The sequence below is a fragment of the Poecile atricapillus genome, chromosome 10, assembly GCF_030490865.1.
Source record: "Poecile atricapillus isolate bPoeAtr1 chromosome 10, bPoeAtr1.hap1, whole genome shotgun sequence".
NCBI classification, from domain to species: Eukaryota; Metazoa; Chordata; class Aves; order Passeriformes; family Paridae; genus Poecile; species Poecile atricapillus.
Window position 1 is genome coordinate 1,386,980 of NC_081258.1, and position 24,045 is coordinate 1,411,024.

General features: G+C 43.6%; 1 long non-coding RNA gene across 1 annotated transcript in view; it reads right to left on the reverse strand.

Moving 5' to 3' along the window:
* The window catches only part of LOC131582595 (uncharacterized), a 28,716-nt gene extending 6,676 nt beyond the window's left edge, over nucleotides 1-22,040 (reverse strand). Inside the window, exons 1-2 of the long non-coding RNA XR_009278368.1 lie at nucleotides 21,941-22,040; nucleotides 14,571-14,691 (exon numbers count right to left, since the gene is read on the reverse strand). This is a non-coding gene — a long non-coding RNA (uncharacterized LOC131582595). The remainder of the gene's footprint in view (nucleotides 1-14,570; nucleotides 14,692-21,940) is intronic.
* Between the last annotated feature and the right edge of the window lie 2,005 nt (nucleotides 22,041-24,045).

Genomic DNA, 24,045 nt, shown 5'->3' on the forward strand with positions numbered 1-24,045 from the left:
GGTAAATCACACAGCACAACCTCTGACCTCCACAAGCAGCATCTTCTCATCCCTCAGCAAGGCACAGAACTGCCCTGGGCCTGCTGGAAAGATCCTTTGCTAAGACCCCCATGAACAACAAAATATGGTCGTTCTAAATGCAGCTGAATAAGTGGGAAGGAGGGAAAAATACATCTGGAAAAACTTGTGGAGCACAGGATCCTCCCTGTCACAGGATGTCTGCTCTGCTCCCAAGGCAAGGACGTGGCCAGGAGCACCAGCAGGACTGAGATGAGCTGGCTCTGCTCTCACAAACTCTGGCTGGTTTCTTTACAGCACCATTTTCCTCTGTCAGACAAAAAAGACTTGATAGGAAAAAGACTAAAACATCCCAAGCTTACACATTACAAAGGAAAAAGCATTGGGCAGGTTTTAATTATTACATTAAACACAAGCTCCACCACCATAAATTCATTTCAAATACTGCTGAACCCTACAGAGGTAGCAGTAAATCTACTAAAACAAACTTTTGGAGCAAAATCTGATTTTTGTATCATCATATTTCTGCTGCTGAGCTGCACAGCCCCTCACATACCCTCTCAGATATGCACATAAAGCCTTAAACAGGCAAATATTACCGTGACATTATTTCTATAGGATGCCCAAAATAGATCTAAATGAATCCTTAATATGTGACACCCAGAGAACTTAACAAGTGAACCATTCATTTTTATTGACACAGATTTTCCTACATCAATGAAGTGATGGCACTGAACTCATTTCAGGGGGACTTGAGGGGACAGCGCTGCTTTTCTGCCGTCACCAAAAGAGCCACGATGGCAGCAGCAGCAGCAGCACAGCGGCAGCAGTGCAGCAGCCGTGCAGCAGCAGCAGTGCAGCAGCAGTGCAGCAGCAGTGCGGCAGCAGTGCAGCAGCAGTGCAGCGGCAGCAGCGCAGCAGCAGCAGTGCAGCAGCAGCAGTGCAGCAGCTGCTGGAGTTGTGGTGGATTTTGGCCATTTCTGGGATGTGACACAGGGACTTTTGGCACCCCTGGAAGAGCATTTACAGCAGGACACGACAGGCAGGGGCTCAGCCTGCATGGTACAGATAAAGACAATACAAATGCAAGCTCCAGGAATAACCTCTTGGAGAATTTTATCAAACAGACTTTGTTTCCATGCATTATTTATCCACATCTACATTTCAGTGAAAATGGCCTCATTTGAGTTAATTGATGCTTTCCTATGGGTATTTGTTAGAAATCAGTTCTGCACATCCCCCTGGTTTATGTTATATTTGTAGCTTTGTGTCATCACAGGTACCCAATAATTATAAGTTCACCCATTTAAGGCAAATAAATAGCAAATAAAGACTTCAATTACTTGTTTCAGTCATCAAATAAATGTTGCAGAGTTTTGAGGTTTTTTTTGCAGAAGTCTGAGTAAAAAATGTACTGCTTTTTTGGTTCTTCCCCTGCCATTATTTCTGAACTAGTGCATTTATTTCAGATGGAGTATTCTACAGTGTTAAAAAACAAAATGAGATAGCTCAGAAATTAAAAATTTAACTTGTGAAAGATGCTGCTATAACTGGAATTCATAAGGATTTAATAAAAGTCTTCATAAAGTTCTTTTAGTATGACAACAGCAATTATTCCTTCTCCTCCTCCTCAGTGATGTCCCCTTCATTGCACAGTGTATATTAAACACAGCAGCCCAGTTTGTAGGGGAAACCCCTACAGGCCCCCTTGTCCAGTTTAATGGAGCCTGTGCCACCCCACTGCTTAACCCCTCTCAAATTCCCCTCCTGCACCACCAAAGATTAATGGCTTCTCCCTGGGTTTGGAGTTCATTCAAGCCAGAGATGAAGGTGCAAAGGGATTTATTCCCATTTCTGCCCAATTATACCTGATGCCCGTCAAGAAAAAAGCCTCAGCAACGTCCAGCATGGCTCAGTGGATTGGCTGAGCCAATTTGTTTTCTCTGCTTGTGTAGCAGGGGAAAGGAGGCACTGATGATGTTTAAGGAATGTTTCTTGCAAAATTAGAGCTCCTAAACATCAAAATTAAGGCCAGACAGAAGTAAAAATATAAATCCATACTTGCAGCTTTTGAGAAGCCCATGTTAGAATGAAGTGATTGAATCACACGTGTCTCGTGTCCAGGTTTTGTACAATGCTGCCCTGACACCGCAGGTGCCCTCAGCTTTGGTGGGAAGAGGCAGGAAAGCTGTGGGTGTTGGGCTTTGGATCAGCCTGTGAGGAGCTCAGGGGGAACAGGGGGGACAGGAGCCAGCAGAGCACAGAGATCATTTCTGGGGTGATCCCTTTGGATCAGCCTGTGAGGAGCACAGGGGGAACAGGGGGGACAGGAGGAGCACAGGGGGAACAGGGGGAGCACAGGGGGAACACAGGGGGAACAGGGGGCACAGGAGGAGCACAGGGGGGACAGGAGCCAGCAGAGCTCAGAGCTCACTCCTGGGGTGAGCCCTGGAACAGGGGGAGCACAGAGGGGACAGGAGGAGCACAGAGGGGACAGGAGGAGCACAGGGGGGACAGGAGGAGCACAGGGGGAACAGGGGGAGCACAGGGGGAACAGGGGGAGCACAGGGGGAGCACAGGGGCACAGGAGGAGCACAGGGGGGACAGGAGCCAGCAGAGCTCAGAGCTCACTCCTGGGGTGAGCCCTGGAACAGGGGGCACAGCACAGCAGGCAGGGGAGGCTCGGAGGGATTTTATTTGCAGCAGAGTATGGCAGGAGCAGCCAGCCTTTAGTGTAGGGCACAGAGTTTGGGTACAGCACGTGTGGTTTCACAGCAGTATCACAGGTGGGTTTATCTATTGAGAGACTGCCAGTTTATTCACCAGCCTTCACAGAAGTAAACGTGAACACCGTTTATTTCTATTATTAACACACCTTTTATAGGGTTCTACAGGGTCTGCAGGCAGAGCAAGCTACTATTGGCTAACACACACAGTTTACATTTTTTCCCTTACACACAAGGATATTGTTTTGCTTTACTCTCTCTTCTGCAGGAAGGTTTCAAGGACTTTAGCCTTTAATATCATGACTTATTTCAAAGGCTGGTTTGTGCAGACAGGCCTTTACTAATATATAAATTATATCAACATTAATCCAAGGAAAACACCGGAATTTTAAAGGTTCAAGAGCACTCTGGCAGGAGATGGCAATGGTACAGTGGCTCTTCATGATCTTGCATGTGTCAAAATACTCTGCATGTGTTTCTAGTCTCCCCTCCCCACAGCAAATACGCTCCCTTGGCCTACCGTGCTGCTTTTGCCCTCCTCCCTTCTCTTTAACCTCCCCCAGCTCTGGAATTCTGGAAGGTTTCCTCCCAAGCCTCCCAGTGCAGCCCCATCTCTTCCTCATGCTCCACAGGCAGCTCTCAAATGCAACATTCTCAGAGCAGGAAGAAATGCTGCTCTCCTGATGTTATTTCCAGCCTGACAATGGACATTTGGGCATGAATGGATCTGCTGGAGTAGCACACCATGCTTTCTGTGAAAGATTCCTGTATTTCCCTTTGAATAAAATGACAAACTCCTGGGTGTGCCCCCAGCAGAGCCAGCCTCCCTCTCTGCCCTCACACCACCCTGAACTGTGCTGGAACTCCCATTTCCCATATGGAGCAAACGTGGTTCAAAGCAGTTTCAGCGTTCACACCTCTAAAAGGGATGAGTTTCACAATAAATACCACACATCTCACAGAAGCTGTGCTCCTTGTCCTCCAGGCTGTATCCAACACAGCACCAGATCAAACTGTAGGAGGGATGTTTTCCTTTCCTGGTCTGAGACTGGAACAGCACAAAGCACTGTCCCACTGCAAAAATAGCATCCTGCTTTATCAGGACTTTTCTTTTCTTGCCTTTTTTAAACTTTGGAACAGCTCTCAGCTGCTGACAGGGTGCTGTGCCCGAATACACAAGGCAGGATTCTGCCTGTGGCAGTGGGAATGGAGCTCAGGAAGGGTTTTGTACCCAATCTTCCCACAGCTCCTGTGCTGCTCAAGCACTGCAGGTGCTGAAGGATTCCTGCAGCTGGGAATGTGCTGCCTCCTGGGCAGGGCAGGAGCTCTGGGTGGAGGGGAGCAATTCTGCCTCAAACCAGGACCCAGGGATGAAATACAGGAATTGTGCTCTTGCTGAAGATTATCTGCTTTCCCTTTAGGGTGAGGATTCAGTGTCATCTTTAGGGAGTCCTACAGACCGGGAAGGCATCTTGTTTTACAGAGCTGATTCTGGTCATATTGAAATGTTTATAAAGGGGGGGTGAGGAAACAAAGAAGTGGCCCCAGCATTCAGCAGCATAACAAACATTATTCTTCTCTAAACATGGACAAAAGCTTCCATGAGGCTCATCACATCAGTGTCCAGGGGGTTACTGCTTCTCCTCCTTTTTATTTTGAAGGACAGAAATGGAAAATAGTCTTCTTACAGGCCACAGAGTCCAAATCAGAAAAATAAGGTCAATGCTATTCATACAGCTACACATTCGCCTCAAAAAGTGGAGAATGCATTCCTGATAATGGCAAATCAGAAACAGAAAATAAAAAGTCTAATTCTGAATTTGTTCCATTTATAAATAAACTGCAAGAAGATAATGCATTTCTCCAATATTTTCTAGTGGAAACAGTGCTGCTCCCAGCAAAGCAAAGCAACAAAAAAAAAAAAAGGAAGCTGCAATATTAAACTTGCTGCTTACTCATCAATTTTCATGTGAGAGTCTCATTGGCAAGAGGCCCAGGCACAGAGAGGATGCTATTGTAATCACTATTTCTACCCCAAACAATGTTGACTATTTAATTATTAAAGTATTTCTTTCTAAGTAGTTATTTTCAACCACTGGGTCTGACAGAACGGAGAGAACTCCTCTGTTCACAGGTTTGCTCCAAGAAAGGTTGATCACTGAAAAATAACTTCAATTTTCATGTTCTAAGCTGGTTGTGTCCTTAAATACAAATCCAGTTCCTGTGCCAGCAAGGAGCTGATATGAAGCATTGAACTTGTTATCAGGCAATGAAAAAGCTGAAGTCCCACTTCTCCTTCCCGATTTCAGTCATATTTTCTCTCATATTGCATTTTTCATTCCCCAGTTAAGTGAGGCAAACAACATTGAGAGTATTCACAAAGGTTTGGAAAACTATTTCTGTTTGTGGAAACAGACATTTGTTTTTGCCTGACAACCCTGTGTGGCTTGGTGATAGGCAGGAGAAAAGAGAATTGAAGGCACAAATATGCTATTAATAGACAAAAGGTTTTGCTTTTGGTGTTTTCTGTACCTGCCAGGTAATTTTAAATTTGGGATTCATGCATGCAGTCAACGTGGAAAGGGAAGTTTCTAAGCATCTACAAATGCGTTAGGCTTGCTCCTGTCCTGCTGCCTGCTCAGTGTTGGGCACTGCTGCTGTTCCAGGTCCTTCACAGCACCCCTTGCTCTGCACACCAGGACATGCAGCCAGGGACCAAGAGCAATCTCCAGAACAGTTTAGATCTATGGCAAAAAACTCAAGCTGCAATGTCTCTGTAGTACCAGGAATCTTATTCCTTCAGTGCATTCAAGTATTAAATTAGTTCAGCCTCTGAAGGTAGTGGCCACTGTCTTTACAAGAAAATATGTCATTTCAGCAAACCCTACTGCTGCCAAAGAGCCCCATTTATCCTGATACTAATCTGGAATAGACTCCTCATTTCAGGCCTCCCTGGACTGAGAAATTTCAATAACTAACTCAGCTCCTGAACCATTTTGGATGTTTGGGGCTGTTTCAGCAGCAGCTGACCAATGTCCAAAGCTCACCACATTTTAACAACCCTTACTCAGCTGTGCTGCAGCAACAAGCAGACTATGAAATAAAAGCTCTAGGCACTCTTATTAGCACATATATTATAATTACTACATTTGAAAAGGGTTTAAGCTTATCTCAAGCTGTCAACTTGTGCCTTTTGTGTCGTTGTGCATTCTGCTTTGTGAGCCTGTGCAGTTGGGCAGTGCCAGGCACACAACATCAATCCTGAGTAAACAGGAGGTCACAGCACTCACGTCCTCAGAGCTATTACAGAAATTGCAGGCTTCATCCCATCTCAAATCCCAGTGCTCACTTAAAAGCTCCAACCATATAATTAAATGTAGGGCAGCTTAAAAGTGGACAATTCTTTTCAGGCTTTGCACAGCGCTCCTCGGTGGAGCCTTCAGCAATTCTGCTCTTTTATCTCGGAGGGCTGACAGATGGTTGTCAAAACCAGGGGCTTGCTGGAAGAAAGTTTTAAGGCAGAGAAAAAGGTACAACAGTGTAGGAGGAGATACTTAAAAGAGAATAAATCTCTAGCTTACTTTCTTCAAAGCTAGAATCCCTCCCCTGCCTCAGCCACAGCGAGGACAAGTTTAACCCAGGGTAACTCTTCTGTAGTCTAATGGCCTTACACCAATGAGTATTTTGACCCAAACTGCTTGAGACATGCCAGGAAAAATAGCCTTCTGTTTTGTTCACAGTCCTGCTGCACAGAGGGAAATCTTTCTTGTCACTCCTTCAAGCTTTCACATCTTAAGTTTTGTGTAGAAACTCCCCCCGGCTTCCTCCAGCCCTATCAGCCAGTCCTCACAAGAGCAGGCTGCACTGTCCTGTCCTTTGCCCCATGGATTCCACTCTCAGATATATTGCTGCAAGTGTTGCAAGAGCCTGCCCTTGGCCTTGGGGTCCTGCCATGGTTCCTTTTCTCCTCACAAAAGAGGGACCATGACAATAAATCAATTGTGCTCTGACAAGTTGCCACTTTTACTGTGTGCCTTGAGAGCTCCAGTGTACCCAGGTTGTTTTTCTGCAAGGAAAACTCTTTGTGGGACATGAAGGGGAGAGGGGAACACCAAGGAGGAAAAGGAGCCCTGACATGTGGGGAGAAGCAGCCTGCTCAGAAACAGACACAAAGCACAGCCCAGCTTGTTTCTCACACGTCATTCCTTCTCAACTCAGATCTATTTTAATCTCAATGCAACTTGCCTTTTGTCCACCAACTAAATCAACTCTTTACAACAAATGAAAACATTCATTTACCATTCTTCAATATATGAATTTAGGTTTGTTTGATGCTTTTAGTCATTAAACTGTTCTTGAAATTGCTTCAGTGCAAACAGACTACACTCATTTAAGTTCCCTTTTACAGTAACCTATACTCTTCTCTTATCTTTCAAAGGAAAAAGCCCAATGTGTTCTTAGTGTTAAGTATTCAGATATTCATTATCAATCTATTCTAGGAGACATCTACACATCTTTTGTTGTGAAATCAAATCATAATTCAATTACTGAAGATTAAAGACTGCCTAATCTAGCTGTAATTTTTTTAGTCAGTGTAAAAACCAGTGAGACACTGCACCATTAAATGTGAGAATCCAATCCATGGCAATAACTAAGAAACATCATTCAAACAAAAAAAACCAAAAACCATTTAAGTGGACACCTAAACATATCTAGACAAGTTTTCTATTTCAGCTATTTTGACACTATGCAGTAGGAAAAATGCATTTTCTACCCAGTTTAGCATTCAGCTAATTTTCAGGCCAAAGATAAAAAAAGACAAAACCAAACACACCCAAACCACCAAGGTCCTTTGTACTGGACAATTTCATTACCACAAGGAATTTCCAGGTAACTCCACTACTTAAGACATTTAGGGACAACAGATTATCCAAGATATGAGCTATAACCAAGAAAAAAATCCACATTTAAGCACTTGCTTCTCAGCCCCCTTTGCTCTCTCCCTTTTTGCAGTGCATGGCTCTGGATCCTGTGCCATCACAGTGCCTAATCCACATTATTTCTGTATTACCAAAAGCAAATTCCATATTTTCCATGTATGGAAAATGTATGTTTTGCATGATGCAAACCTCTGATGTCATCATCAGGATGCTTTAACCCAAATTCACACCAACTACAGCTTGATTTTTTTCTTTCTTGATACAAATGTCTCTTATTAATGCAAACAAATCAAACTTGAGGAAGACTTCATTTCCCACATCTGTGTCCAGGACTTTCCAGGGAGATGTGCAAAGAAGGAATGAATCCATGCAGCATTTATGTCACTCTCAAAATAGCCTGGATCCATCCATGATAAACCAGCACAGCAGGCACTCCATTGCCCAGAATTCCTGGGAATCATCAAACACAGAGTCAAAGCCAGAGTCCAGCCCAGCTGTTGGTGGCAGCAGGACAAACACACTCCTGCCAGAGCCAGGGGCAATGCTGAGTGAGAGAGAGGGGAACATCTTTTCCTTCCACTGCAGCAGGTTTTGACAGCTTTTATTACTTCAGAATTAGGTTCCATCTCCCTACTCTCCTCCTTTTTTTTTCATATTGGTATCAAAACACAACGTGGAGCTTTTCAGCCACCTTGCTCAGCCACAGCTGCTCAGCCTGTGCCACTGGTGGGACACCTGAGGTGACAGCTCACCCCTGCAGCCTCTGACACAGGGATGAGACATCAGAGGCAGGGCTGGAACAGAGATTTCTGCTGGCTCCAGAGGGAAAGGGCCAACTCCTGGCTCTCCACAAGTCAAACAACTTCATTCCCCACCCCTCAGCACCCACAGACACAGCTGGCACTCTTCTGTCTGCCACCCAGCCCTGGCCACCCTTCCTGCCTAAGTCACACATTAAATTGAACTAAATAAGCTCATGTTTTCTTGATTCCCAACTGGGAGGTGCTTTCTTCTTCCAGACACCTAGGACTGTATATAATTCCAGTCATAACTGCAAGCAGCCCTTCCTGATAGCAGAAACCCAGATGAATATTGCCAGGGAAGACACCCTGTGCTGAGCTGCAGTGCTGCTCCTTGAGCACATCCCCACTGCTGGGATGGGGGAGAGCAGAGCTGCAAACGTGGAGCTGGGGCTGGCACAGCTCAGCCAGGACAAAGGGAACAAACACTCGTGTTACACTGCAGCAAATACTGAAATCCTGGGAGGAATATAGGTCAAAGGTAATAAATGATCAGAGGGTTCTGTTCACCCCTCTGGCACAGATGAACAGAACTTTATCAGCAGGTATATTATCTATACACTCAGAAAACACCCCTGGGCATGCCTTTCAGCAAGCAGCTCCTCCTTTAATAAAGCAATTAACCAAATTCAAACCATCACCCATCCCTTCCAAGTTATTTTTGCCACTGGAGACATAAACGATGAAAAACTTCCCAGCACTGTTTGCAAATACTGAGCTTGAATTTCCAAGTTAGGCACCAGTCCATGGAAACAAACCAGTGCAGAACAGAAATCCTTGTGATGTATCCAAACATCCTGCAAGCAGCAGGTGTCCTCTCAACTGGTGCAGCATCATTCACACACTTACAAGAAAAAAACCTTTTCATGTAATGGATATGGGCAACAATTTCAAACAGTGGTTCTGTCTCTACTCAGGTGCTGTTCATCCTGCACTTCATAGCCACAGGCACCTGGAAAAGCCCAGAACGTTCAGTATTTGTGAATTTAAGTGAGCTGGGAGCTGGCTAAGTGGCAAGTCAGGAGTAGCAGCTGATATTAATCTTCATTCTGATTCCCAGAGAATTAATACTGAAGAATGTGTATTACCAAGATTTGCTAATTTGTGATTTCTTCTTTTCTTGGTCCTTCATTGTTCTTCAAATATCTTTGGAAAAAGACATGTTCTTCCTGTCAGAATTCAACATCTTTGTTTCAGCACAGGGCTGAAATTATCATAAGGGATGCAAATTAAAGTCTTGGATTTTTGAAAACCAGAAGGGAAAACCTGAATTTAGTATCAAGAGACAAACCCCTTCTTGCACCCTCACCTTTATTTATTGAGAAAGTAGAATCTCTGACAGTCTGTCTTTCCTGTTCTATTTACAGAACAGGTCTCCCCAGACCCATCCCTTTGGCATTCTCCTTGGGACACACTACAGCTGGCAGGATAGAAATCTTATTAGGAAAATATTTCATTTTATGGAAATGAACAGTCAGATGCAGAGAAACACAACATGAGCTGTATCTCTGTATTCCAGCAGCCAAGCCAGCTTCAAGGAAACCTGTGAACCAGAATAACAAAGGTAAATGAAAACTAGAAAATAGATTTAGGAATCAATTCTTTATTTTCTTTTCAGAACTCTTGAGATTCTTTTTTGAAGACAAAGCAGCATTTTAATTTAAAATATAAATTAACATATTGCATGTGACAACTCTGTTCCAAAGTCTCAGGTGTGTGGTAGAGCCCAGTTATGTTTCCTCTGACTGTTGCTATCACTTAATCTCTTGGAATTTTCTTCAAAATACTGGGAATTGATGATCTCAGTTTAGCATGAAGTGTTAACAGCAGAAAGATTAGATAATGATGAGGTAAACATAAACAAATCATAGACTCCTCTGCAGCAGTGCCTGCTGTGCCTGCCTGCCAATTTGCAATTTTCAGTAATCTTCCCTGGCCTTTTTGCCATTTTCCTGCCATAACCTGGCGGGGGCTGCACCCCTGAAGCTGCTGGGCAGTGCTTGTGTCGCTTCCAACAAACTCCACGTGGTTTTATTGCCAACATCAACTCAAAAGGGAACTCTGGGAGCGCCCCCAGGTCCCACTGATCTGCACCCAGGTGGCAAAACCAGCAACAAACCCAGGTGAAAAAGGATTGCAGTTTCTCCAGGAGGAAGGAATTATGCAAGCCCTTCTCATGGACTCCATTTCAGCAGAACATGAGGTATATTACAAATTATTCAATGTTCATTCCTCAAGAAATAAGGAATGGAATTTTGATGGTGCATCCACTGAATGATTTATATTTTGTATATGTGGTACAAACAGAATGGATGCCAGCTGCATTATTGATTTTGTACCTAGCACAGGATCATGGAATGGTTTACAAACCTTGGAGATCCTCTCATTCAAACCCCCCACCTTGGGCACTGCAAAAGGAAAACTTCCTTTTGGAAGTTTTGGAAGCCTCTCAGGAAAAGCAAAATAGAAAACTACAGAAATTTAGTGACCCAAAACAACTGCACTGGGAGAAAGCACCCATTCTGAAAGGGCACAAAGTTGGGAGGATGATTTCCATGGAGTCTCAATCTTTAATTTATCTTCACTTTCTGTGCTCTGCTTCCATTCCTCTTGCTTAGAACCCCAGACATTTCAGTAATTTCTGTTTCTCAACATCAAGGAAAAAATTCTATCATTTTACAGTGAGCTCTGGTAAATTTGTGTTTCAGTCATCTCAGGAAAAATCTTGATTTATTCCCAGGCCAAGAAGAGCACAAGGTGCACTCAGAGTGCCTTAGAGTTCCATAAAATGGGCTCCATCTTCAGCTCTGCAGGAACCTATTGATCATTGCCAATAAATGACCATTAACTGAGTCTCCAATTAATTCTTCAATGCAGCAAAAGAAATTTTTCTTGCCACCACAAGAGAATTCCCCTGCACTCCACCATTTAAAGAGCAAACTACAAAAGTCTGTCCACAAATTATATTTGAAGAAGAAAAGGAAAATATCTATGTTCTATTTTTTGTTTAAAAGATTATTCATCAAACTTCTGTTACAAGTACTGACACAGCCCAGTATGACCAGTAATAAACTTATTCTTATAGAACAGAATTCTAAAAAGATATATTTAAAATAACCAGCTATATCAAATCAAAGTGAAAATATGTAAAATTAAAAAATTGTTTTTCAAACTATTAAAAAAAGTTTTAAAAAAAGTCAAAGTCAAGGTTCCATTCATCAACCAACATTTCCAAGGCCTCTGCTTCAATAAGCTCTGAGGATGCCACCACCCTGAGAGTTCTGCTGACATTAACATTAACCTTGGACCTGCTGAGCCTCACCACGGCCAAGCTGAGCTCATGTCAGTCAGTGCTACAAATCAAAGCCTTCATGGACCCTTCCCAGCCCAAAACACAGCAGAGAAGTTCAATATAAAGGATAAAATTAGGAAATTCCCACTCCTGAATGGTACTGAGTGTTCCTCTTTAACTCTGCATCGTCACCTGGCGTTACCCAGGGCAGGGGAGCAGAGACAACCAGCACTGGATCATTTCTGATGTGACAGAATAAGTTTAAATACTCTGAAGAAAGGAAACACTGGAAATGGAACAACCTTCAGTATTTGGTGTCAAGGAATATTAAGTGACAAACTCAGTGCTTATTATTCTTTTTTTCCTGCTCTAATACCAGCGTGACTGACATTTTTCCATTTCCATAGCGTCAAGTCTGTAATGCTTAAAAATATCTTGTGAAATACAACGCTCAACTTTGTCAACTCCTGAGTTATCAGCATACAGGGAAAATAATGCCTGTGTCATCAGCAACCTTGTGTGTCACCCAAGGGTAAAGCATCCAGCATTCTTCCTTTTCTCCACCTGCTTGATAAATTTAAAAACACAAGCACTTCTCATCAGTTTCCCAGAATTATTTCTCTCACCTCTATGGACTTGCTCAAGAGTGAGAATGAGTCTGAGATATTTGTGTGCTGCAAACCAACCTGGCCCCAGCTGGATCCACTCGGACATCTCTTGCTGCTGGGACACATCCCAGGCACAGACTGGCACCATTTGTTTTTTCAGAGCAGAGTAAAAAAGATTCCTTTGGTAACTAACAGATAATTCCACCCAATTTTCCCTGAAAAAGAGTGAGAATGCCATCCCTGTTAAAGTCTGGTTTCCTGGGCCTCAGCAATCCCCTCTAAGTGGTTTATACTACATTTTCCCTCACATTTTGTTAGAGGATGCAGATGGCCAGGATAACAGCAGGGGAAAAAAATAAAAAGGAAATTAAAAGAAAATTATTATTTTCCTCCCCAAAATTCTCCTTTAACCTTCATGCAGAGGGAGAGGCTGGTGGGAGGTGTGTGCAGTGTGGTGTTCCACAGCCAGCAGCTCATCCTGGAGCACAGCCCTGGGGCCACACAGCCCCAAACCTGAACTGCTCTGGGGCAGGCTTATCTTGCACATGGGGAAGAGTTTCTTCTAGAAAGGCTGATTTGGTGCTGGAATGAAACTGCCCAGGGAGGTTTGGAGTCCCCATCCCTGTCCCAGGAGGGGCTGGAGGTGCCTCAGAGCTCTGGGCTGGGAACAAGGTGGGCACCAGGCACAGCTGGGACTCCACAGTCCGCAAGGTTCTTCTCATTTAAATGATTCTGTGATCCTGGAACACAGCCAGGAGCCTGAAGACTGAAAATTGTGTCTGTCACACGCAAACAGGATTTGTTCCTTAGAAGGGCTGAGTACACTGAACTCCTGGAGACTCAAATCACAGATAACTGAGGCCAGCCTTTCATCTTCTTCTCCTTCTCCTTCTCCTTCTCCTTCTCCTTCTCCTTCTCCTTCTCCTTCTCCTTCTCCTTCTCCTTCTCCTTCTCCTTCTCCTTCTCCTTCTCCTTCTCCTTCTCCTTCTCCTTCTCCTTCTCCTTCTCCTTCTCCTTCTCCTTCTCCTCTTTTTTTTCTTCTTCTTTGTTTCTTCGTCTTCTTCATCTTCTGCTTCTTCTTCTTCTTTGTCTTCTGCTTCTGTTTCTCCCTCTTTTGGTTTTTCGTTGTTTTGGTTTTTGGTTTGTGTTCTTTTTTTTGATTTTGGTTTTGGGTTTTGGGTTTGTTTTTTTTTGGTTTTGTTTGGTTTGGCAGTTTTCTGTCTTTTTTGTTGTTTTTTAATGTATGGTGATGCTTTAGGACTGTTTTCCCTCATTTTCACATGAATTCTACTTCTCTTGTAGTGAATTGTACTATTCACTACAATTTGCCATGCAACAACAATAAGCTGTCTAAGCACCTGACACCAGTGGAACTGCTCCTAAACCTGTTTCAAAACTTTCTTAAAGTGTGTGGAAAGCATTTAAAAACTAAAAACCATAATGACATTCTCTTCCCTTGAGTCTCCAATCCCCCATGAACATCCTCAAGCTCTTCTCCTTCCTGTGTGCCTCAGAACGTGTCCTCTGCTCAGAGCAGAAAATTACATTTGGGAAGGAAATCTTGTGCAGCTGAAATTGTGACCAATATAATTCCCTTTTTTCCTCTCCCTCCCTCCCTTTCCACTGAGTGTTTCTGGAAGTGAATCCTAAAGGTACAAATCCATCAGGACAAATCATTTACTTGTGCTGTTCACAGGGGCTGGGCACAGCCATCTCCACTGAGAAGTTTTATTTCTGCCTGACAGAGGAAGGTGAAAGCACATCCCCAGCACAAGCATCAGAGGCTCCCTCTGAACCCCAAACGCTGCCTTATCCAATCTGTGTGGCACACACATCCTGGGGACACCAGGGACTAATTGCCACTGAAATGAAAGAAGATAATGTGACACTGCTCATTTCAGCACACCCAAAAATGCATTTTAGGAAGATTGGTAGGAAAAGGAGCACCTTGAAACATCATGGGAGAAATGAAATACTCCTCTCCCAGCAGCATTAGGAAAATAATAATGAAAGCTGAATAGCAAAGTAATTATTACTACTAAAATTAAAAACAAATAGGAAAGTACCATGTCTTTCAAAGGCATGGTTCAAAGTTTCAAAGGCCTGGGTGTTGTAATTTTTCCTTAGTGAATTCAGACTGCTTTAAATTTTATTAGCTGACAACTTAACACAGCTTTAATACTTACAGTGCATTGAAGAAGATTTTTGCAACATGTACATCGAGGCCATCCCATGGTATGCTCCAGGTATGCTCACATCAACAGAACAGGCCTTATTCCAGAACAGCTCCAGTGCTTAATCCGAAATCTGGAAAAATTTATGAACAAAGCATTTTACAGGACATCTGCATTTGGAAAGTGGTTTTCCAGCTTTTATACAACAGGCTCTTTTTATTGCAAGGTTTAACTTCATTAGAACCACAGAGTTTTGGGTTGGAAGGACCTTCCCATGAGATCTCATTCCAACCCTGCCACGGACCTTCACTAGACCAGGTTGCTCAGAGACCCATCCAACCCCTGACAGCTCGGTTTCACAGTTTTTATATAAGCTATCTATGATTTCACAACATAAATGTAAGTTCTAAAGGGTTTTTTATAAAGACTTTTCCCAGAACAAGGATCCCACACATGACAGTGGGCATCTACAGTGTACATCTCTGTTGTTTATTGCTTCCAGCCCAGCCAAGGGGAGATTTGCTGAGAGGAAAGAAGGTGACAAATTGCCAGTGAAAGCCCAAGATAATCTTTTCAGGAATTCCTTAAAAAAACAAAAACCAAAAGGTTTTCAAGTAGATGGAAAGATGTGAAAGTTCACCAAAGGTTTATCACAAAGCCAGCTGAGAACAGGAAAACAAACTGTAGACTGAAGGAATCCCAAAGGAAATGGAACTAAATCCCCTGTCCTGTGGCTAAGCGGCTGCCTGTCCTCACCAGGTGACATTTCAGTTCCATTTTAGCTGTGAGAGGCAAAGGAGGAGTGGAATACACATGAAATGAACAGTAACACCTAAGCCTGCCCTGCAGCTTTTGGCTCCACCAAGTAAAGAGCCAAAATCATGGGCCAAGATCAGGGTGGGTGCAGACAGCAGCTCCTCCCCTGGCTGCAGGAACATTGCTGACACTGCAGGCACCCAGAACTGGGAAAAACAGGGAAAATCTTTAGAGCCTCAGCCCTGCTGAGCCCCAAAAGCCTCCCAAAGCTGCTGTGGCCCAGCAGCTGTGCAGGACATTTATCTTATGGCAATGAGTCTCAGGGGAGCGCGTTTCATTTCAGTCCCTGAAGTTAACACCATTAGAAGATACATTTCCTTGATGATTAAAAATTAACCACAAAAGTATTTCAAAGCTTTTGAAATAACTCTGAACTAATGAAGGACTAATTGCTTCACTACATGTCTTCATATAATAATGTATAAAAAATTGGTGTCAACTCTCTTATGTCAACTCCTGCATCAGTTAATTACATGTTTGCCATCAGTCATCCACAGTCACAATTAAAACAGGAGAATATTGTTATAATTAGTTTTCTGGTTTAGAGCAAGAGACAATTGAAGGAAGTGTTAAAACTTGGTTGACTTTTTTTCATTGCTAAATTGCCGTAGTCATTAGCACCATTGTAGGAATCAGCTCCATGGGCAGCTGGCTGATGGGAATTAAATCTCTGAGCCTTGATTCACCTTTAGAAAACTCTGGGACTTTGCAAATGCAAGTTCACAATTCTGAATTTATTCCCTCTTAGTTTCTGAAGTATCATCAACAACATCTAGATGTTTATCAGATTAAATACACTGAAATTTCTCGTGGCAAAAAGTCTAACACATGAAATTAGCAGGAAACCACTGCCTCTGTTATCATGGAAATAAAGACAAGGAGGACTGGAGAGGAGGAACATTCATCCCCCCTGACTGATGGGGGGAAATCTGCTTATCAGAAGTTTGAAATAAGATGCAGCAACCTCCCAAATCCCACTTGAGCCCTAAATTGTGAGCAAATTCCATGGGAACAGCTCCACTGAATTCCCTGAGTTTCTTACACAAAGAATTCTCTTGATTTTAAAAGCTGGTTTGCTTTGTTGGATTTTGGTTATTTTTTTTAAACCAAGTATCAATACATCACAGCATCTCTATCTCAGAGCCTTTCTGAATACAAATAAGCAATTTCAAGGAAAAACAAACTGGTCTTTTAGAACTGGAGCTGCTGCTCTCTGCCTCCAAACTGAAGTTACTGCTCCAGCAGGGCTGGAAGTCAAAGCCAGCTGACATTAAACAGGTAAAGAGAGACAGAGACAAGACCAGGAGCTATTCCAGAGTCAAGGGATATGGCAAGGTGGTATCCTGGACTTTGAAGCATTCCCTCCCAACTTTCCAGAGAATTAAATCCCTGGACCAAAACAGAGCAAAACACAGAATAGAAAAATCACCACCACAATAAATGCATGCATACCTAAAAATACAGATGTTTATCTACAGGACCAAACCTATTTTTCTCAGAAATATCTTACTCTAAAATTGTTTCAGCAAGGAAACAGTCAGGACCAAAACTGGGGAGGATGTAATTTTGATATTAATGGAATTAGAAACTGGATATCAAAAATCTCCTGACACAATAATTTCTATATTTTTAAACACAACAGCTTATATGTATTTTCAGTTCCCCAAAAGAGAGTACTGAAGTTTAAGAACGAGCATGGTTCCACACAAGAACAGCATTTCATGGGGAAAGCTAACTCAGGAATTTTTCAGGTCCCTCGAACAAACATTTCTGCTTTTGCTATATTGAAATATGCCTGCCAGCCAGAATTTCTGAGCTAAACCTCAGCAGTTACTGTTACAAAAAAAAAAAAAAAGGAAACAAACAACAAAATCCACCTTCAAGCCAGTGTCCTCCCTCACCCCAAAGACCACCTGGAAAAACAAAATGGAAGAGAGCAGAGGACACAGGTCCTGGAATTCCAGGAGCCGTGAGCCCCGACAGGCAGGGTTTGTGAGATGAATAACCAAGGCAGGCTCTGCTCCCCACACACCCTGAGCACAAACCCTTCTCTTATAACTTTTTAATCTGTTTTTTCCTTCTGATTTTGCTTCTGTACTTCTTCTCATACTTGTATTTCTCAGTCCCCTGTGGGCCGAGCTCCTTGGGGATATTCCCTCACGGGGAGTTCTGTTTGTCTCAGTTCTCCAGGTCAGGATGAAAACTCCAAAGCCTGTTAGGATCTTGTATTTCGTGTTTATTAGGATGTTATCACAAAACTTGGCAGGTCTCTCCAGACTTTCTACACAAGTTCAAATCACTACAACCTGGCACATTTGGGCTTTGATGGCAGAAAATGACCCCAAACCACGCAGCCATCTCATCTTTATATCTATTTTTACCCTATTAACTATTGACACGTGTATTGTTTCTATATATTAACAAATCATTTCCTACCTCTCTGTCCAGCCCAGCCTGAGCCCTCTGCAGGGGGATGTGGTTGTGGATCTGGGCTGGCAGCACAGATGGGAACACTCACAGGGGCACCTCTCACTTCACTCTGAATTGTTGCCTCCTGAGAGATTTTCCAGGTTTGCTCCTCAGACCTCTGGAGAGCAAATCCTTTCCAAACTGCCACATAATTCCTGGAGCCAAGGTGAAACACGATGGGCATGAAAAGGAATAGCAAAGTGCATCAGGGATGTGGCAGCAGGAGCCTGGTGTGGCTGCTCTGGGCTGGGGCTCAGCCGGGATGGGATGGGATGGGCTGGGCTGGGCTGGGCTGGGCTGGGCTGGGCTGGGCTGGGCTGGGCTGGGCTGGGATGGGATGGGATGGGATGGGATGGGATGGGATGGGATGGGATGGGATGGGATGGGATGGGATGGGATGGGATGGGATGGGATGGGATGGGATGGGATGGGATGGGATGGGATGGGATGGGATGGGATGGGATGGGATGGGATGGGATGGGATGGGATGGGATGGGATGGGATGGGATGGGATGGGATGGGATGGGATGGGATGGGATGGGATGGGATGGGATGGGATGGGATGGGATGGGATGGGATGGGATGGGATGGGATGGGATGGGATGGGATGGGATGGGATGGGATGGGATGGGATGGGATGGGATGGGATGGGATGGGAAGGACAGCCCAGCCTGCTCTGGACACCCCAGCTCTGACAGCGGTGTCCTCACCAAGAGCTTTCCCCAGGCTCCCGTGGCAGGGCTTGGGCCTCTGCTGCAGCAATGGGAACCCCTCCAGCCCTGCTCAACACCTCAGATCAGGGGATAAACATCAGCAAGCAGAGCCTGTGCCACATTTTAACCCATCCCCACCTGAAAACAAACAAAATCTGATGGCCACTTGCACACAGAGAACCTGCAGGACATTCTAACACAGAATCCCATTTCACACCAGCTGCTCAGATGCCATTTTGTGATGAAAATGAATTTTAAACTTTCAAAAAGGCTGAAAAAATCATCAGAGTGTGGGGAATGCCAGAATCAGGCAAGGGGAAATCCCTGGTGTAAGTGACTGAACACATGACAACTTCAGACACTTTCATCTCTCGGTCCACTCTTGGTCATTGTTTAACATATTCTTGTTGAAGGAAGGCCTCAAAATCAGAAACATGATGAGAAAAGTTGTTTAAAGTGCTCCTCTCAACCTTTCCTCATATTTTAAAAAGCTTCTCTGAAGAAAAGGGTTTAAAAAATCATGAAGAGGCTTTAAATACTAAACGTTGTCTCTATTTAGAGTTACAAATTATTCATTTTACCTTCAAAACTGTACATTCACTGTGAAGCTGCAGTACATAAATCACTAAGAAATATGCTCTTACTCTGTGAGGTGGAAATTCAGTAATTTGAATCACTTTTAGGGAAACATAGCAGTTTTTGTTAGTAGGGCCCCAAAGAAAATGGCATTTTAAAATTTGTATGTAAAAATCCATCGCCCTGGCTGGGATTTGTGCTTGTCACAGAGCACTGGGGGTGTTAATTCCCCAAGGGAGCAGGAACAATCCTGCTTTAGAGGATGAGACAGTCCAGAATGGAATTTCACACAAAATACATTGATGACAATTCTCTGTTGGAAGGATCTAAACAGAGAAAACTTCTTGGATAAAAACCTCTGCTGACTGATGCTGCAACACTGAAGCTGAGGCGAGTTTCAACATCTTCATTTATGAACCCAAAGTCAGATGATTCTCCTTTTTCTATCCCTTTTTTGTATTTTTTTTTTCTGTTTTACTGTGCAAGCCATAGAAGTTGTGCCAACAAGAACTGCCAAAAAAATGTGCTGAACCAGTACTGGCTTTACAGAGAGCCATGGAAACTGTAGATATATTGGGTTTTATAAGCTGAGAATCCAAATGGGTTTTATAAGCTGAGAATATAGAATTGAGGGAGGGGAGAACAGAAAAATGAATGTCTTTGCTCACTGCTTGACAAGTCAAGAACCTCGTGCCACCACAGCTAAAAAGCCAGAGATGAATCAATCTTTATTTATTAAAAAAAGACACTCTGGCTATCTCTATAAAACAGAACAGATGTTAATAGCTTATGTCATTGGGTTGAAGAGTGGAATCCAACAGATTTTAGAAATCAAACCCAAGTGAGATGTGTCAGTGGCTGGGGGCAGCAGCAGCTCCAGGGCAGCTCTGAGCTCCAGGGGCTCGGGGTGGTTCCCAGCTCTGTGCCAGGGCTGCACCCTGCCATGGTTCCAGTGCCTCCCAGTGCCAGAGCACCCCAGCTGCTGCTGTGGGAGAGCCAAACCACGAGGAGAATGAAAATCAAAGCTTTTACTGTGGAGCCTGTGCAATAAACCACATTAAACAGACAGCCAGCATTTCCACCAGCAAAACTTCCTTGGATTGCAGGGCCTTACTCCATCTACTAGTACTCAGTAAGTTGAATTTAACTTGGATTTAATAACTGTCTCTGAATGGAGAAAGAGAGAAACAAATACACACAGAGAGATTTAATAAATTAAGCTGGAAACATCCCCAAAAATAAAGCAGTTCGCAGAAGTGGGAGGAAAAAAAAAGAATATGCATGAATCATTTAATGCCATGTATAAGAACAATGAAATGGAGTTGTGTAAAAATGGATCTAAGATGGATCATTCAACTACCCAGCTTAAAAATCCTAATAGTCAATAAATACAATACTTGTCCCAAGTTGCTCTGCTTTTAATTAGTAAGTCCTTTCAAGTAAACATCACCAAACAGGCAATAGAATTTCCTGTGTATTTCCTCTGAGAACAGTTTCAAAGAGCTGTTTATAACTAAAGAACAATTTGGTGACTAGAAATCAAAATATACAATAATATACACCATCCTAAAGGTCATCTTTCCCCTGCCAAAAAAGCAGAAACCTCTTAAAAAACCAAGCCTGCACTCTATTTTGTGTTTATTTACATACCTGACTGTATCTGCTGTCATGGTTTTGGGGTTTTTTCCCCAAGAGACATCTGCTTCCTGAAATTTGGGATCATCATTTGCAAGTAAAGGTCCTTGATATCGAGGTATTGAATGTCAAAAAGCTGCAAATATTAAATGCCAATTTTCATGTCCTCCCATTAAAATTAAAAATCTCATTAGTAAATATATCATTGGAGTTTTATCAGTCCAGTCCTGGTCCTGTCTGCAGAAGAGAAGTTACTGACCAAATCCTCCTCCTCCTGAATTCATTATGGATTTGGAGGTTGATTGCAGTGGAAAGAGGGGGGCATAAATTCTTTACTCCAGTTTTACTGATAGTCTTTGTATACACGGGATTTGGGCTGGGTTCCAAATTTACAGCTTCTCCAGTGCTCAGGACAGTTCACTCAAGGTGCATGAACCCAGCACCACACATTCTACCAACTTTTGGCTTGTTCCTCAGAAATGAGAAGCTCAATCCCTTGTGGAAAAAAGGTTTTTTTGCATCATAATTTAAAGAGCTTCAGGGCCCTGCTGTGAGTTCAACCCTCTGAGTGCCCACAGTGGGGTCCTGGAACTTCCTGCAGCAGGAAAATAACCCCAAAACCAGCCCACAGCTGCAGCTCTGCACCATTCCCCATTCCAGCCATTAAACCTCATCCTCCCCCCTTAAGAAAAAATAATGAACTGCAGAGAACTTTAATGTGAAATTAAAAAGTAAAGTGAACACTACCTTAAGGGACATTTCCTCATATACATTTAAGGTTACTGTGAGACCAGACACGGGTGGCACCAGGACAGTCCCAGTTTATTTGACTAACAAATTCTCCTTTTAACAGCAAGGCATATTTGCTTCCAGCAGAGCCACATTTAAGAAAGTCTGGATGTGACATAGCTGCTGCCCTCAGGTGCAGTTCCTTAACCTTTATGAACGGCAAGATGTGAAGCCAGGATCGCTATTCTGCAATTAAAATAACTGTAAAATACCGTGTGTGCACAAAGTGACTCAAGGTTACAAGGGCAAGCTAAGATTTTTCTAATTCTTAACCTTTAAGACCTAACTTTCAAATAACTTGTAAGGCTACAAAGCACTTTTTTAACCTTGATATTACAAAGATAAAAGACTTTTCCTAATATGTATTTAGAGTTGGCAAAATACCTCTATCCGAGCTTATCTCCTGCAGCGCTGATTAGAGACGAGACGCTGTACATTATTTGAACGCTGCTGTATCCTGCAGATAAGTGCTGGCAAAAGTGAGCAGATCCCAGCTGCAGGTCCCAGCTGAGTTTTGAGATGACTCTGGAGCACAGTGGCCAGAAGAGGCCGGGACATGTGGTGTTGACAAGTGTCAGACATCGATTCGTGCACCGCGGCTGGTGACTCAAAGGGCACTGCACGCAGCAAGCTGCTGCCTCATCTCCAAACTTTGGGTTCCCGGTACTTCTGCTGCTTCCAAGCATTTGATACCCCCTCCCACACACGAAAAGGAGATGCTTTAAGCTTGGCAAGAGGCAGCAATAATGAGGACAAGCTGTGGCTCCTGTTCTGGGCTGGCTGTCCCCGCTGAATTCCTGCTCAGGTGGCATTTGGGGAATGGCAAAGGAACTGCTGCTCGTGCTCCTGCACAGATGGATGGGAGAGAGGCACCATGGATGTCCCCTGCAGCTGAGTCAGGGGTTAAACAGAGCCAGGAAGAGGGTCTGTGGTGTTTGTTCCCTCCCAGTAAGGGAAAAGAGCACGATTTTAGTTGTCAGGCTGAAATAGCTGAGTGAGGTGGAACATTCAAGAGCAGAGGCACCAGGCAGTGCCAGGACTCGGGCTCTCCTCAGTCACACATTCCCATCTCCCTCACTGGGGCTGTCCTGGGGCAAACAGCACACTCAGAGATCCAGGATGGGAATGATCCAGCAGAAGATAACCCAGCAAAAAACATAACCAGTCAAACACCTCCCTGATTTGTACAACAGCGCTCCTTCCACTGCCAACAAGGGCAGAAGGCAGAGAAAGTGTGAGAAAGGGAGAGCAGGGCCATGGCTCTGAAGAACTTCCATCGGGAATTATTTGTCCCAGTGGATCTGGTAATCCTGCCTGGAACCATTATATTTCAATAATATTCCTTAAAGAACCTAATCTTGATGGGTGTTTCTTGTGATGACCCAGGACCAAATTCCTGGTTGCAAGTTTGCTTTCACCTGTGCTTTTAGACCTCACATGGATATATTCAAACCTAAATATCCCAGAACAGTCAGAAACCAAGCACACCATCTCAAACAAAATCTGGTTAGGAGACTTTACTACCTGTACCTGCTTAACATCAAAAAATGCATTTTTTATAAAATGTTTTGAGGTTATATATATACGAATATATCACTGAGTAAACCATAGAGGAGTTTTAAGCATTGTCATCTCACCATCTGAGAGGTGTGGAAGATAAAGCAATTTCTTAATTCCCCTCTCAGACATAATTTTTGGAAGTACTCTCTGTTTTGGCAGTTCTAATCTTGCTTGGGGTGTCTGGCAGCCCTGAGCAGGTCACTCCTGATTACAGTGCTGGGATTTCCAGCAGTGCAAACAAACAGGACCAAGGGCTGCTCTCCCTCCCCTCCCCTCCCCAGGCCAGCAGAGAGAAGGGCTCAGGCTCTGCTCATTCCCTGCACAGCCCTGCAGAGTCTGCTCAGGGTAAATTCACCTTCAGCTGCCACAGCCCCACACCCCCAGCCTGGCTCTGGGGCTCTCACAGCTGCCACAGCAGAGACAGGCCAGCGTGGATGTGCTCTCCCAAAAAAGCACCAACACAGCTGGGCCCATCTGATCTCATTTCCCTCCTTCCACTGCTCCCAGCTGACACTCGGGATGTGTTTCCTTCAACACTTCAGGGGAGGGAGAACTCCACAGCGGGTCTGAGAGGTTCCAGATAAGTTCATTAAGCCAATTTGTTAATCATCTCCATGAACTGTGCTCTCATTTCTTATGAGGATTTGTGAAATAGATTTTATAAAACCTTAATGAAAATCTAATTAAAGCCAAAAGTCTTGGAAAGATTTAATTCTTTCTTTTTTTTCCTTCATTCTCCTCCTCCTATTTTTCCTCCCTTTTAATTATGAATTGGATGAAAAGGGACAGTAAAGGACAGGACAGTAACAAAGAACACTGAAGATTAAGCTTCAAACTTTTAGCATTTTTCTTTCATACTCATGTGCATCCACAGCAGGAAAGTTGTTAAATCTGTGCTGTTTCTTTGCACTGATATTGCATTGCAGGAG